Consider the following 13,402-nt stretch of genomic DNA (forward strand, 5'->3'; position numbering starts at 1 on the left):
TCCGTATCCCTTAAGCAAATTAATTAGTTCCTCATCTGGATATTCCACTAGCAAGAAAACGGACTCATGGATTGTTTTAGCCCCCAGTAATCGCAAAGGCCTTGTTGTGGATTCATAATCAAAGCCTGTTAAAGCCAGTCGTGTAGCACTCTCTACTGATCTGAGAGTGATATTGAAGCAACGTCCGCCAAATAGAGGAATGACGCTGGTGATTTCGCCTTGAAAATCTGGGAGAGATCGTATTATGGATAGCGCATCCACCTCCATATTGCTCTCCACAACCAGACGCACGGATCTTTTACAACGAAGGCATTTCAATTCCTCGCCGCCATGGAAAGTCAACGTGCTAAACACGCGTGACTTGAAAAGCTCGGAAAAAACACACCACAGCTTGTAAAAAAAAACGCGAACAACTCTCACACAGAAAAACTTGAAATATATCGGCCTCAAAACACTTGAAAAATGGCAGATCCAATAGGGAAAAGATACCACGCGCGAAGTTAAGCACGGAGCTCGCTAACACACGTCTATCTTAGCCAAAAGGCAGAGAAGCGATGCCCGTTGATGCTCACAGCTGACAAGGTGCTCCCAGTCTCATGGCCACGAGATATGGTGGTCCGATTACAATCCGTGCCAAGGAAGGAATGCCCAAAGCCAACCTGAAAGCGAGGCGCACACAACGATCGCCCTTGTGCAGTGGGCAGCAGCCACCAGCATTGCATGGCAGTTGCATTGACGGCAAGAGGACAAATGCACATTGTGCTTGCTCCGACCTCATTTTCATTTCCCCCTTATAACAAAGTTAATTTTCACGGTAAATTACTTGTCTACGACCATACCACAGGGAAAACACCGGTTCTCGTCCGATCACCGAAGTTAAGCCCTGTCGGGCGGGGTTAGTACTTGGATGAGAGACCGCCTGGGAATACAACGTGTTGTAGGCTTCCCTTTTTCCTTCTGTACACTTGATTATCTCAAATAATCTCAGTTTCCTCCATGAAAGAACATTCCAAACCAGGTTTTTGGAACACAACATGCCAACGATATGTCAAAAATGAGACATACAACAAAAACAAAATAGTTCACACAAGAAAGTGGAACTTGTATTCCTAAGGGAGGGTGTGCGCGCGAGATCTTATCAATCCAACGTTTATGACATTAAATGTATCTTTCACGCATATAGATGGGCCATGGAGCAGTACAAACACACATCCACTTATGTTTTCCGTACGATGCACAAGGATAAGAGCTCGACCTGCTGGCATTTTCTTGTCTCACTCGTCTATCAATGGAAGTGCCGCTAATCGATGCAGCTGAAATAAACATGTCCTCTCGCTCTGTCTACGGCCAAGAATGAAAGAAATGAAATCACAGTTTTGCAGTGCACCAAGTACGGAACATTCACCTACAATTTCAGCAGTGGATTTCACAAATAAAACTCACCTTGCTTAGTCCTTACACCACCACTGCATCCCCTGCCGTGCCCTACCTGATACAATACCAAGAAACCTTCCCATTAGCCAACTTTGCCACCGGGGGTTGGTGCGGGCACAAGCGCGAACGCAGGTCCCCACTACCAGAAATTATACACTCGAGTTACCCACATTTGGGGTAATCGCAAGGGTCAACCCAATTGAAGTGTAATGAAAGAGCCTCACCTTGAGAGGACTGCAATGCCCGCCAGAGAAACAGACTTATCCGTCACACAACAACGGTTCACCTCAAACGGGGGTACACCAGTACACCAAACTCGCTGGGGAATCGCCCCTACAAACATAAAACGGAACACAAACGTAACAAAGGGGCCGCATTCAAGTGATGCCTCGTTTGACTTACACTCAAGGATGACAAAACCCCACACAGAACAGGAACAGGGCAGGTAGGCGGATCAAGTGCTACAAATGGCATCGGCAAGTTTGACAATCTCAGTATACAGGACACGCAACGTATTACTGGCTTTTTATTGCTTGGCGAGTGCTAGAACAGTGGTATGATTGGAACCAGGTTTAAGATTTGCAAGGAGTTGACTGGACAACCACTGAAAATCTTTCATGTAACCAGGGCACTCAGAGAGGGACTCAGGCATGGGTGGTGGACGAGACTTAGAGACGGTCGCACTGACATTCACAGACACGGACTATGGTGGAAGAGACGAGACAGGCGGGACGATCTCACCCTCTTCGACATCTACAGACACGGGCAGCACAGGAATCGAGGACGGAACAGGAGCATGGACAGGTGGCGACGGAGAAGATACAGAGACTGGGAGCTGGTTGGGGACACTGAACGAAAACGACGGTACGGACGGCGGGACGGACACTGGAGCGGAAGCAACAGCAGGGAGAACAGGGGACATGACAGGCGGTGGAACAGGAGAAGGAACAGGAACAGCAGGAGGACTGGAACGGGACGGACCCCAGGCCTGCTTGCAATCCCGAGCCCTGTGACCCGGCAGTTTACAGCGCAGGCACCGGCCCAAGAAAGGGCAAGTCTGAGGCAGGTGACCGGTTTCGTGACAGATGGAACAGACAACAGGTTGACCAGCATGCCACACACGAACAGGAAAGTTGGACACAGACAGTGAGGACGGCAGGGACTGAACACACTCATCAAAGGACATAAGGAGGACACGGGTACCATTAGCTATGGGCGGGAAATCACGAAAAAAACAATGGCGGACAAAGTGGACAACACCAAAGGGCTCAAACACGGCTAGGACATCGACATCAGGGACTTCAAACGGCAGATCACGGACGTACACGGAATGGATGGGAACATTGGAGATGGTGACAGGAATAGTTACTTCGCCATACAGGAGCGAAGACTCACAAAGGAGCTCGTTCCCGTACTCCGTAGACTTTATAGTAAGACGGACTTTACCACTCCTCAGGAACTGTACTGCTGAGACACTATCTGGTTCCAGGGAACGCAGCAACTGTGGAACAATCTCGGAAGCACTGGAGGACCTGTAAACCTCTGCTGGAAAATGAGCACCACACTCTTGGGAAACGCCATGGCACAGGAACAACTGCCAAGCCCAAAAGAGCTTTTGACAGCAGAGAGACTTACCCGAGTGACAAACTAATGAACGCGTCAGGTAAGTATGCCTTTTCCGCCTCTCCGGGACCGCAAAACGCAACTGGTCTGCGCATACCATGTGGTAATGGAGGTCACGTGCTCCTCATCCTGTCATGTTGTGCTGTCCACTCGCTGCTATGCTACCTAGAGAAGAGAAGATAATGTGAAGGTTGGTTGGTAACTTGTTCTGCTTTCATTTGATTATTTCTTCCCCAGAGGAAAGTGGGCCACACTCGGAGGTAGTGCTATACCGAGGCAACCCGTGGCCGGGACGAGGCAAGCCTCTTTTCCACGGCCCAGTTCCAAAAATCAGTTTAATATATGAGCTGCTCGATGAGCAGCGTATCAGATATTAAGTTGATAAGAACAGATTTTTCCCATTTTAAAACTTTATTCAGGAGAACTATTTACAAGCAACTACAATACGGTAGATAAAACTATTTACACCCCAAAGTTACACAATCAAACAAGGTTACAAAATCAGAAATACACAGAATGGAAAAATACGTACTTCTCAAAAAGGCTAAATCAAAAGGAAGCGCAAAAGACAACAGTTCATTACACAAGTCTTCTCCAAAATCAAAAGAAAAAAACAAGATTATTGTGATCCCGAAAACTACAAATAGCTGGATGAATCCAGAGAGAACGAAACCTAGTAGGAGAAAAGCGATGCTTATCGATAGCGATCCTATGCTTGACATCGGCAACAATATATTTAATCAAAGCCCTAGAATCCTCTCTTTCGTTATGGAAGGTCGCTTTGTTTCAGAATTTCCAAACACCGTATAAAATGATCTTTAAGATATACAAAAGAATACGAAGATTCTTACTGTCTGGGTGGGGGGAGCACATATAGAAAAACAAACGCACATGTTGGTGTGAAAGGGGTTGTCAGAAGAGAAGAGAGCAGAGGCAAAAAGAATAACCACACACGTTTGACTCGAGGGCAGTGGAAGAAGCAGTGATCAAGGGTCTCAGCCCTGGGACACAGAGCACAACGAGGGGAAGAAATGTAACCCCAATCGCAGAGGGACCGACGGACCTTAACCGCTCGGAGGGTGATCAGCCGTGCCAGATCATTCTTAAAGTTTTCAGTAAATCTATCACGGAAAAGTTCTAAGTGGCGGGACAGAGAAAATCTAGAACGAATAAAAGGAGTCCAGAACCCAGGTAAAATTGCAGGAGTATAAAAGGCTTCCAAAAACAGAGAATAAGAGGCTTTAGACGAAAAGGGTAAACCCGAAGGAATGACGAAGGATCGAAGAGAAGACAAAAGATGTGTGTAAAAAACGGTAGGCTGGGTGGCAATGGGCAGCCGATTATCACGTAAACAAGCTCACTCGAGGCGTAAAGGGGCAAGGCTGGCAGCTTAGAAATAGCGCACCAGAAAAAAACATTTGCGGGATACGTTCTCAAGAGAGTTAAAGAAGGCAGCCATTCGAGCTGCTTTCCCCTGACACACGAAATCTTTAAGACCCAGGCCACCCTTAGATAAAAGGCAGACGATCGTTTTTCGGGCAACTGTCTCTACCGGGAACCCCACAGAAAGGGCCAAATTAAACTCCTGATTCGATCAAGGACCCACTTAGGAGGTTCAAGAAAACGTGAAACATATAAGAGCTTGCTCAGGCCTAGTATGTTAAGAATTAAAACCTTGCCAATTAGGGACAGAGAGCGCGACTTCCACAACGAGAGGGAGTTATCTAGCTTGGAATGGCGTGGCTCCCAATTATCGCGTTCCACATTAACTGTACCAAAAACAATACCCAATACTTTCATTTTTCTAACCCAGGAGAGGGCAAGTGGCTGGTCCTGGCGATCATTCCAGGCACCAAGCCACATGGCCTTTGTTTTAGCGACATTGAGTTTAGCGCCAGTGTCTCGTTCGTAGAGGGAGATTGCAAAAAATAAAGAGACTAGAGAGCTATGGTTCTTGACAAAAGCAGTCGACTCATCGGCATACTGCCCCACTCGAAATTGTAAACCTCCAGCCCCCGGGAGGAGAAAGCCATCGATCGTGGGAGAGGCTCGAATCTTATATGCGAGCACCTCCACACACAATATGTAAAGCATAGGAGACAGAGCATCTCCTTGTCGAACACCTCGACGCAGGGGAACAGGATCAGAGAGAAAGTCATTAACTAAAATTTGCATAAAAGCCCTGTTATATAAGGTTCGAATGCAATCCCGGAAAGATGAGCCAAAACCAAAATGTTCGAGTAAAGCTAGAAGAAAAGATCTATTAACACGATCGAAAGCTTTCTCCTGATCGAGGGATAGTAAGATCCCAGTCTCTCCAGTACGCTCAATATAATCGAGACAGTCACCCAGCAAGATAAGATTGGAGGAGATCGATCTCCCAGGCATGGAGGAAGTCTGGTCAGGACTAAAAAATACAATCCAGAACTTTGGCGAGGCACATAGAGAACGCCTTAGAACATATTTTATAGTCAACGTTTAGAAGCAAGATGGGCCGCCAATTCTTCAAGAGTCTCTTGTCATCGCGCTTATGAACCAAGCAGGTGAGGCTGGCCTTCATGGACTCACACAGGATGCCATCATCAAGAGACTCGTGAAAAACGTCTACTAAAAGGGGTCCTAGACTCGACCAGAATGTAGAGTAAAACTCCACCGACAGGCTGTCGGGGCCAGGGTTCTTATTATGATTAGATAATTTCAAAGCCTCAGAGGCCTCCGCTAAAGAGATGGGGCCCTCACACATGTCATGCTTATCATCAGGTAAGCGGGCTGTGACGTGAGAAAACAACTCCTCCTGAACAGAGAGATCGATCTATTCTTCTGAGAACAAGTCACTATAAAATTGTTCATGCACCTGCATGATCTGTGGGAGAGAGGAGACCTCAGTCCCATCTGCCGCAAAGACAGATGGGACCAGGGTCCTCTCGTGTCGTTGACTTTCCAAAGTAAAAAATTATCTAGTAGGGGCCTCGCCCTACTCCAACCACTTTGCGCGGCTTCTAACTTTGGTACCTTCTAATTCCGAGTCAAAAATAGCCTTGAAAGCAGCCTCGAGGCTAGCAATCTCATGTGCATCAGAAAGGGATCCTGCGGCAAGCCGTTGCTTAAGGGCAATAAGACTGTTAGTAAGGAGGACCTTCTCCCAGGAGAGCGCAGTACGGCGGTCCCGGGAGAAGGAAATGGCAGCCGACTTGATATCGCGTTTTAAGGACTCCCAAAATTCCTTGGAGGAGGGAAAAGCAAGTGAGAGTTGATGGTTTCAGAAATAACTAAACAAAAATCCTTGTCGTCAAGTAGTGAGTTATTAATTTTCCAAACCCCCGGCCCGCTTTCCAAGGCATCAGTGAGATTGAGCTCGAGAAAAACATAATCGTGATCGGAGTAGACGCAGGGAAAAATAGAACAGTGTACGACCTGATCGCACAGGCGATGATTTACTAGGAAGGAGTCAAGCCGGGTAGCAAGTAACTTATCAAAGCTAAACCATGTAAATTGCTTCTTGCGTGGGTGTTTAAAACGCCAGGCATCCCGAAGATGACAGGAATTCTTGAGATCGGACAGGGTTGAGTCAAGCGAGGGTGTCCCCCCTAACTTATCTAGTGCGGAATCGTAACAATTGAAGTCGCCCCCAATGACAAGCCGGGAGTTTGGAAAAAAATAAGAGTGTAACCAATGGAAGAAGACCTTTCTCTCAGAGGGAATCGTGGGAGCATATATCTTAACTAAGTTTAGGTTGACCTGGTCAAACCGCACTAAGAGACTAAGGACGCGCCCACATGCATCCTTCTGCCACACTGAAATTCTATCTTGAAAACGCTCAGAACAAAAAACATCATCGGAAATCATAGTTTCCTGCACAAAACAAAAATCAAGGCTAGATTTATCAAAAAACTCAGAAATGAACGAGAACTTAGGATGACTCAATCCTCTAATATTAATCGAGCAACACTTGAAGGTAAAGGATTAAGTGGGTGCGCCATTATCCATGTCGATGTCCGAGGGTTCAGCGGGAGCCCCGTCTACGACAGGGCATGCCGCCTTACCCTCAGACCTCGACGAGCTACAAGTTGACCTAGGCCGCTTCCGACGAGAACGACGGACAGCAGTAATTAATGGAGCAGACTCAAGAATGGAACAAGAATCTGACCCGGCATCTTCAGCCTCAGCGTCTCCAGCCCCGGACGAGGTCGGGACCACAGTGTCATCTTCAGAATCCTTAAGGCGAGTAACATCACAATTCAGAACTGGGGCCCCAGGGGCTGTCGGAGAACCTTCTACAAGCAGGCCCTGGGAAGTCAGAGCACGGTCTACAGGCGAATCAGGAGCCATGGACAAACTAGGAGCTTTCGTAAATGGCCATGACCATTGAAGACAGTGGAGTATCCTTGTACGCGACCACGACGAGATGACAAAATTTGGCCAAACTTACGGAGGCGAAATTCCAAAGCAGGGTCTGACAACTTGTAAGGGGCATCATAAACGGTCACGAAGGTTACATGATTCTGGGCCGGGTGGACGGCCACAGGGCGCTGTCCAACGAGAAACGAAGACTGACTGACGAACAGGTCACGGTAGCGCTCAGTAGAAAAGGTAATTTGGACTGAACCATTAGACGATCTCTGCAAACAGCGAACTGCCGCAGCGGGGATCCCATCCCAGATCAGATCATCAAAGATGAGTTTACTGGATAAAGATTTATCTAACAGAGTGAACGATGCCAAGCAGGGACGATCTGGGGTCACGTTTTCTGGATGGAAATGCTCTTTTTCAAAGGCGGACAGGTATGATCTTCGGGGACGGGCAGAACGAGTGGCAGAGCTAGCCAGTCCACGACCCACTCTGGAGGCATAAGTATCACCAGCCGGCACATTGTGGGAGGAGCTATTATCAGGAGCAGAGGACACATCCATGTGGGAGGTCTCGTCAGACACAAGAGAATCCAGATATTCAGTAATTGGGGTAGCACCAGTACTTGCAAGCGAAAAGGAAACCGGTTCAAGAGGAAACTTGCACTCAGGAACGTTCGACCAGGAACTAGGATCAGTATCAGTATCAACATCCATAGCTAAAAACACGTCAGCTACGTGTAGCAGGAGAAAACCCAACTCTTCCAAAATTTTAAGAGCTTTGGCGTTCCCTCCCGGCAGATACTTAGCACTCGCTCAAAACAAACAAAGAGCCAATTCACAACAAAAGTAAGATCTAGCCAAAAGGCTGAAAAGCGATGCCCAGTGATGCTCACAGCCGACAAGGTCCTCCCAGTCTCATGGCCACTAGATATGGTGGTCCGATTACAATCCGTGCCAAGGAAGGAATGCCCAAAGCCAACCTGAAAGCGAGGCGCACACAATGATCGCCCTTGTGCAGTGGGGAGCAGCCACCAGCATTGCATGGCACTTGCGTTGACGGCAAGAGGACAAATGCACATTGTGCTTGCTCTGACCTCGTTTTCATTTCCCCCTTACAACAAAGTTAATTTTCACGGAAAATTGCTTGTCTACGACGATACCACAGGGAAAACACCGGTTCTCGTCCGATCACCGAAGTTAAGCCCTGTCGGGCGGGGTTAGTACTTGGATGGGAGACCGCCTGGGAATACCCTGTGTTGTAGGCTTCCCTTTTTCCTTGTGTACACTTGATTATCTCAAATAATCTCAGTTTCCTCCATGAAAGAACATTCCAAACCAGGTTATTTGAACACAACATGCCAACGATATGTCAAAAATGAGACATACAAAAAAAACAAAATAGTTCAAACGAGAAAGTGGAACTTGTATTCCCAAGGGAGCGTGTGTGCGCGAGATCTTATCAATCCAACCTTTATGACATTCAACGTATCTTTTCGCGTGAGCAAAGAACAGGATACGACAAGTAAAAAATGCATGCACTGTTATGCATTAGATGGAAGTCAATCTAGCCCGAATGATATTTATACAACGAAGGCTACAACACTATAACATTCATCTTCCGAAAACGTGACTTATGTGACATAGCCCACTTCAAAGTCTTACTGTTCCCTGCTCAACACGGACAGTACGTATTGAAAGGGTGCATAAGACACTATCCTTAGCATAAAAGATTTACTATTTATGATAACAATTCAATTAACTGATAACATAGAGAAACCACAAAGTGTTGGCCACAGAAATGTAACGCCAACTGATCTGGCGGGTCCTCAGTTACTCAATGCAAAACGGGCTCTCCAGAACGCAACATAACACAACGCAAAAGAAATCTATCACGCATATAGATGGGCGATGGAGCAGTACAAACACACATCCACTTACGTTTTCCAAAGGATGCACGAGGATAACAGCTCGACCCGCTGGAATTTTCTTGTCTCAATCATGTATCATTGGACGCGCCACTAATCGATGCGGCTGAAATAAACATGTCCTCTCGCTCTCTCTACGGCCAAGAATGAAAGGAATAAAATCACAGTTTTGCAGTGCTCCAAGTACGGAACATTCACCTACAATTTCAGCAGTGGATTTTGCAAATACAACTCACCTTGCTTAGTCCTTACACCACCAGTGCATCTCCTGCCCTGCCCTACCTGAAACGATACCAACAAACCTTACCATTAGCCAACTTTGCCACCGGGGGTTGGTGCAGGGACTAGCGTGAACGCAGGTCCCCACTACCAGAAATTATACCCTCGAGTTACCCACATTTGGGGTAATCGCAAGGGTCAACCTAATCGAAGTGCAATGAAAGAGCCTCACCTTGAGAGGACTGCCTCCCTGATTACAGTGCCTCCCGCGTCAGGTAAGTTTTTTATGTTTAAGGCGAATGGCTGGCCCCCCGGTAGGGTAAGTGCAATGGCCATCAGACATAACGACTAATCTGTCAGACAACAACGGTTCGCCTTAAACGGGGAAGCACCAGCTCGTCAAACGTCACCGAGGAATCGAACCTCGCCCCTACAAACAAAGAAGACACAGGACAAGACAAACAAGGAATTGCATTCAGAAGACGCCTCGTCTGACTTACACTTCAGAATGACAATTCAACTGTAGGGCTAACAAACAGAACAAAGAGATAAATGACAGGGAAGCAGTGCGAAAACTGAGCGTATGGCAGACCAAAAGGTTGCCAGTCAACCGACTGACAGCTTTACGGCGTTTCCATTGAGATCAAAGATCGGAGACGGCACGAAAGTACTCGTCCTCTTCCAAAACAGACGTGTTCAGTTTCCACAAACCAGGCCCGGGGGAAGCAGCATCCGGGACAGACACAGAGATGAACATGGCACAGTGGTCCGAGAACGGACAAGGATAAATGTCACAAACAGACACAGACGGAACCCATGCAAAAGGACAGCCCACCAGATCAATACGAGAGGAGAGACCCCCATCCGCCCTAGACCACGTGAAACCAGGCGTGGATGGGTGGAGGTAGCGCCAAATGTCTAAACAGCAGACGTCATCAAAGAGCCGAGTGAGGGCCGCAGTGCTTTCACGAGAAGTGTCACCAACAACCGAGCCCCAACGATCGAGAGACCGGTCAAACACAGTATTAAAATCCCCGACCAGGATTGTGGGAACACTGGGGTCCGTATTGTCTGCAACGTACTCAAGGAAACGATCCCGCTCGGGGTTACGGTTAGGGGCATACACACAGGCAACCTGAAAGCGCACACCCCGAAGCGAAAACTCCAGATGTAAGAAGCGGCCCTCTGCATCGGCCCACGAGGCAACGAAGGATACAGTCGGTCGAAATAGCATGACACATCCCGAGGACTTGACTGTGCCAGGCGACACGGAAAAGTCAAAGCCAGAGGACTGAAACCAGGACTGACATTCGGAAAAGGAAACGCAATGTGCCTCCTGGAGGCAGATGACATCTGGTACTGATGGGAAGGCCCGCAGCCACCTAAGAACCCCAGCAGGCTTAGCACCATCCCGTAAGCCATTGACATTGAGGGACAATACAGTTAGAGCCATGATGGTTGTCCAAAAGTACAAAACAAAACTCATTTCGAGCGGGTACGGGGGGTAACAGACAATACCGTGGCAGGCATGGAATGAGCTGCCCGGTGAGAGTCAGGTTTGGGCACCAGACCAGTGGTCCCAACCTTCCGCACTCCTTTCTTAGTGCCCTTCTTGTGGGAAGGAACGGCACCGGCACTATCACCGTCAGACGAGAGAGACGAGTGGCCCCGCTTGCGGGCCGTCGACGCCTCGGCCATCTCCACCTCAACAGAACTGGGATTACCAGGGTGCATGGAGCCACTGGCAGCATGACTTACAACCCCGGGCACACTAACATTACTAATAATACTATCATCAGAACTTTGAACATCTTGGACAGGACCAGGGTGCACGGAGCCAACAGCAGCGTGACTTACAACCCCACCTGCACTTATATTACGAGTAACACTATCGGTACCACTGAGGTGCATGGAGCCACTGGCCACATGACTTACAGCCCCGGGCACATTAACACTACCAGTACTATTATCATTATTGGGGTGCACGGGGCCAGTGGCTCCATGACTTACAACCCCATTACCACTACTGGGGGCAAAGGCCCCATGTCCAACTATGATACTATCATCAGAAACCGGGCCAGAGGACCCGCTGGAATCAGAAAAGAGCTGAGGAGTGGACTCGATGGGGTCATCCCCAGAGTTCTCAGACAGAGGGGTCAACTCATTGTCACGCAGATCAGCAAGAGACGCCCAGCTACCAACACCTATGGACGACGAGGCCTGGACATCCCCAACAGCAGAGGCGCCCTCCCCCGACACGACGGCCTGGCGAGATGGGGCACCTTGAGCAGCACCAGACACCTGAGCAGTGCCCCATGAATTGCGGGGGCTTGGGCAATCACGGGCCATGTGGCCCTCCTTCTTACAGTTCAGACACTTGCCTTTAAGCGGGCAATTCTTGGCGACATGGGCCCCGTGACAGATGTCACATTCGGCCGGCTGCCCAACATACCATGTCTTAACCGCATACCCACCGACATCCAGGGAACGAGGTATGCGGCAACGGCGAACCATTCTCACAACCCGGGTACCAGTGGACAGGCCTACCAAATCAGGGTAGTGCTGATGACGGATGTCCCGCACCTCCCCGAACCTGCTCAAAACAACCAACAGAGGAGCATTGTCCTCTTCGAAAGGGTAGTGGTACACGAGGACATTCTGTACTCGCGGCCCGCTCCTAACAACATTACATGCGACGTCACCGATGGTGACACGGTCAAACTGCTCGATCTCAGCTTTGGCCTCAGGGCCTTCAAAAGCAACTTGCACACGCTTGCCGGGCATGAATTGCACCGACTTAACTGTAAATTTACGGCCAAAACGTTCATCAATTAGCTTGGCAACATCAAAGCGGCTTAGTGTAGCCGGCAATCCAGAAATATCCAGCACTACAGTGCGCTTAAGGGCACGAACCATAGTGGACACAGGAACCCCAAGGGTCCAGAAGAAGACAGCTAGGAAAGACTCGGCTTACCCTGGGTTAGGACGAGGTGTCCAGCATGAGTCCCCAGGCGGGTCACCGAGAAAGACAGGAGAAGGTCTTACCAAGATCCTGACTTGACACTTCCCAGTACTTGATCTTCTTCCCACGAAAGTTTCCCCAAAAAGGTACCACAAGGATCAGGAAGGCTTCACAAGGAAAACCGGGTACGTACCACAAACGTAAGCAGCTCCAAAAAGGATAACTATAGCCCACGTCAGGTAAGTATGCCTTTTCCGCCTCTCCGGGACCGCAAAACGCAACTTGTCTGCGCATACCATGTGGTAATGGAGGTCACATGCTCCTCATCCTGTCGTGTCGTGCTGTCCACTCGCTGCTATGCTACCTAGAAAAGAGAAGATAATGTGAAGGTTGGTTGGTCACTTGTTCTGCTTTCATTTGATTATTTTTTCCCCAGAGGGAAGTGGACCACACTCGGAGGTAGTGCTATACCGAGGCAACCCGTGGCCGGGACGAGGCAAGCCTCTTTTCCACGGCCCAGTTCCAAAAATCAGTTTAATATATGAGCTGTTCGATGAGCAGCGTATCAGATATTAAGGTGATAAGAAGAGATTTTTTTTTTCGTGAAAAGGAAATCTTATTCACAGATAAAAAGCACTAGTTACAAGATGGTAATAGGCTAAGAGCTAACAAGTAATACTGGAGTAAGCGACTAACTACAGCGCCAAGGATCCTAGCAGCAAAGTCCATGATTGGCGCAAATTCCTTGCAGAGGATCCGAGGATGACGGCCACGAACAGCGCACGGACATAACAAGGTAGGAATCTAACGTACTACATCTTGATTACAGGTAGTCCATTCTCTATAGCGCAAAAGGATGATAGGGTCCACCGTTCAGTAGGTCTTTTTCA

The 13,402-nt window shown here is 48.4% G+C and overlaps 5 non-coding genes and 1 pseudogene across 5 annotated transcripts; 2 read left to right on the plus strand and 4 right to left on the minus strand.

The window, feature by feature from the left end:
• The first annotated feature begins 825 nt into the window (after nucleotides 1-825).
• On the plus strand, nucleotides 826-944 carry LOC138058355 (5S ribosomal RNA). Its single transcript, XR_011133887.1, has one exon. It is a non-coding gene; the product is annotated as a 5S ribosomal RNA (ribosomal RNA).
• Nucleotides 945-1,545: 601 nt separating this feature from the next.
• Nucleotides 1,546-1,692, minus strand: LOC138058482 (U1 spliceosomal RNA; annotated as a pseudogene).
• Nucleotides 1,693-3,295: 1,603 nt separating this feature from the next.
• On the minus strand, nucleotides 3,296-3,485 carry LOC138058551 (U2 spliceosomal RNA). The gene has a single exon (XR_011134066.1). It is a non-coding gene; the product is annotated as a U2 spliceosomal RNA (small nuclear RNA).
• A 5,067-nt stretch (nucleotides 3,486-8,552) lies between these two features.
• Nucleotides 8,553-8,671, plus strand: LOC138058599 (5S ribosomal RNA). Its single transcript, XR_011134094.1, has one exon. It is a non-coding gene; the product is annotated as a 5S ribosomal RNA (ribosomal RNA).
• A 998-nt stretch (nucleotides 8,672-9,669) lies between these two features.
• LOC138058452 (U1 spliceosomal RNA) lies at nucleotides 9,670-9,833 on the minus strand. Its single transcript, XR_011133975.1, has one exon. It is a non-coding gene; the product is annotated as a U1 spliceosomal RNA (small nuclear RNA).
• A 3,116-nt stretch (nucleotides 9,834-12,949) lies between these two features.
• LOC138058560 (U2 spliceosomal RNA) lies at nucleotides 12,950-13,142 on the minus strand. Its single transcript, XR_011134069.1, has one exon. It is a non-coding gene; the product is annotated as a U2 spliceosomal RNA (small nuclear RNA).
• Nucleotides 13,143-13,402: the final 260 nt, after the last annotated feature.

Source organism: Montipora capricornis, chromosome 7, assembly GCF_036669925.1.
Source record: "Montipora capricornis isolate CH-2021 chromosome 7, ASM3666992v2, whole genome shotgun sequence".
Classification (NCBI taxonomy): Eukaryota; Metazoa; Cnidaria; class Anthozoa; order Scleractinia; family Acroporidae; genus Montipora; species Montipora capricornis.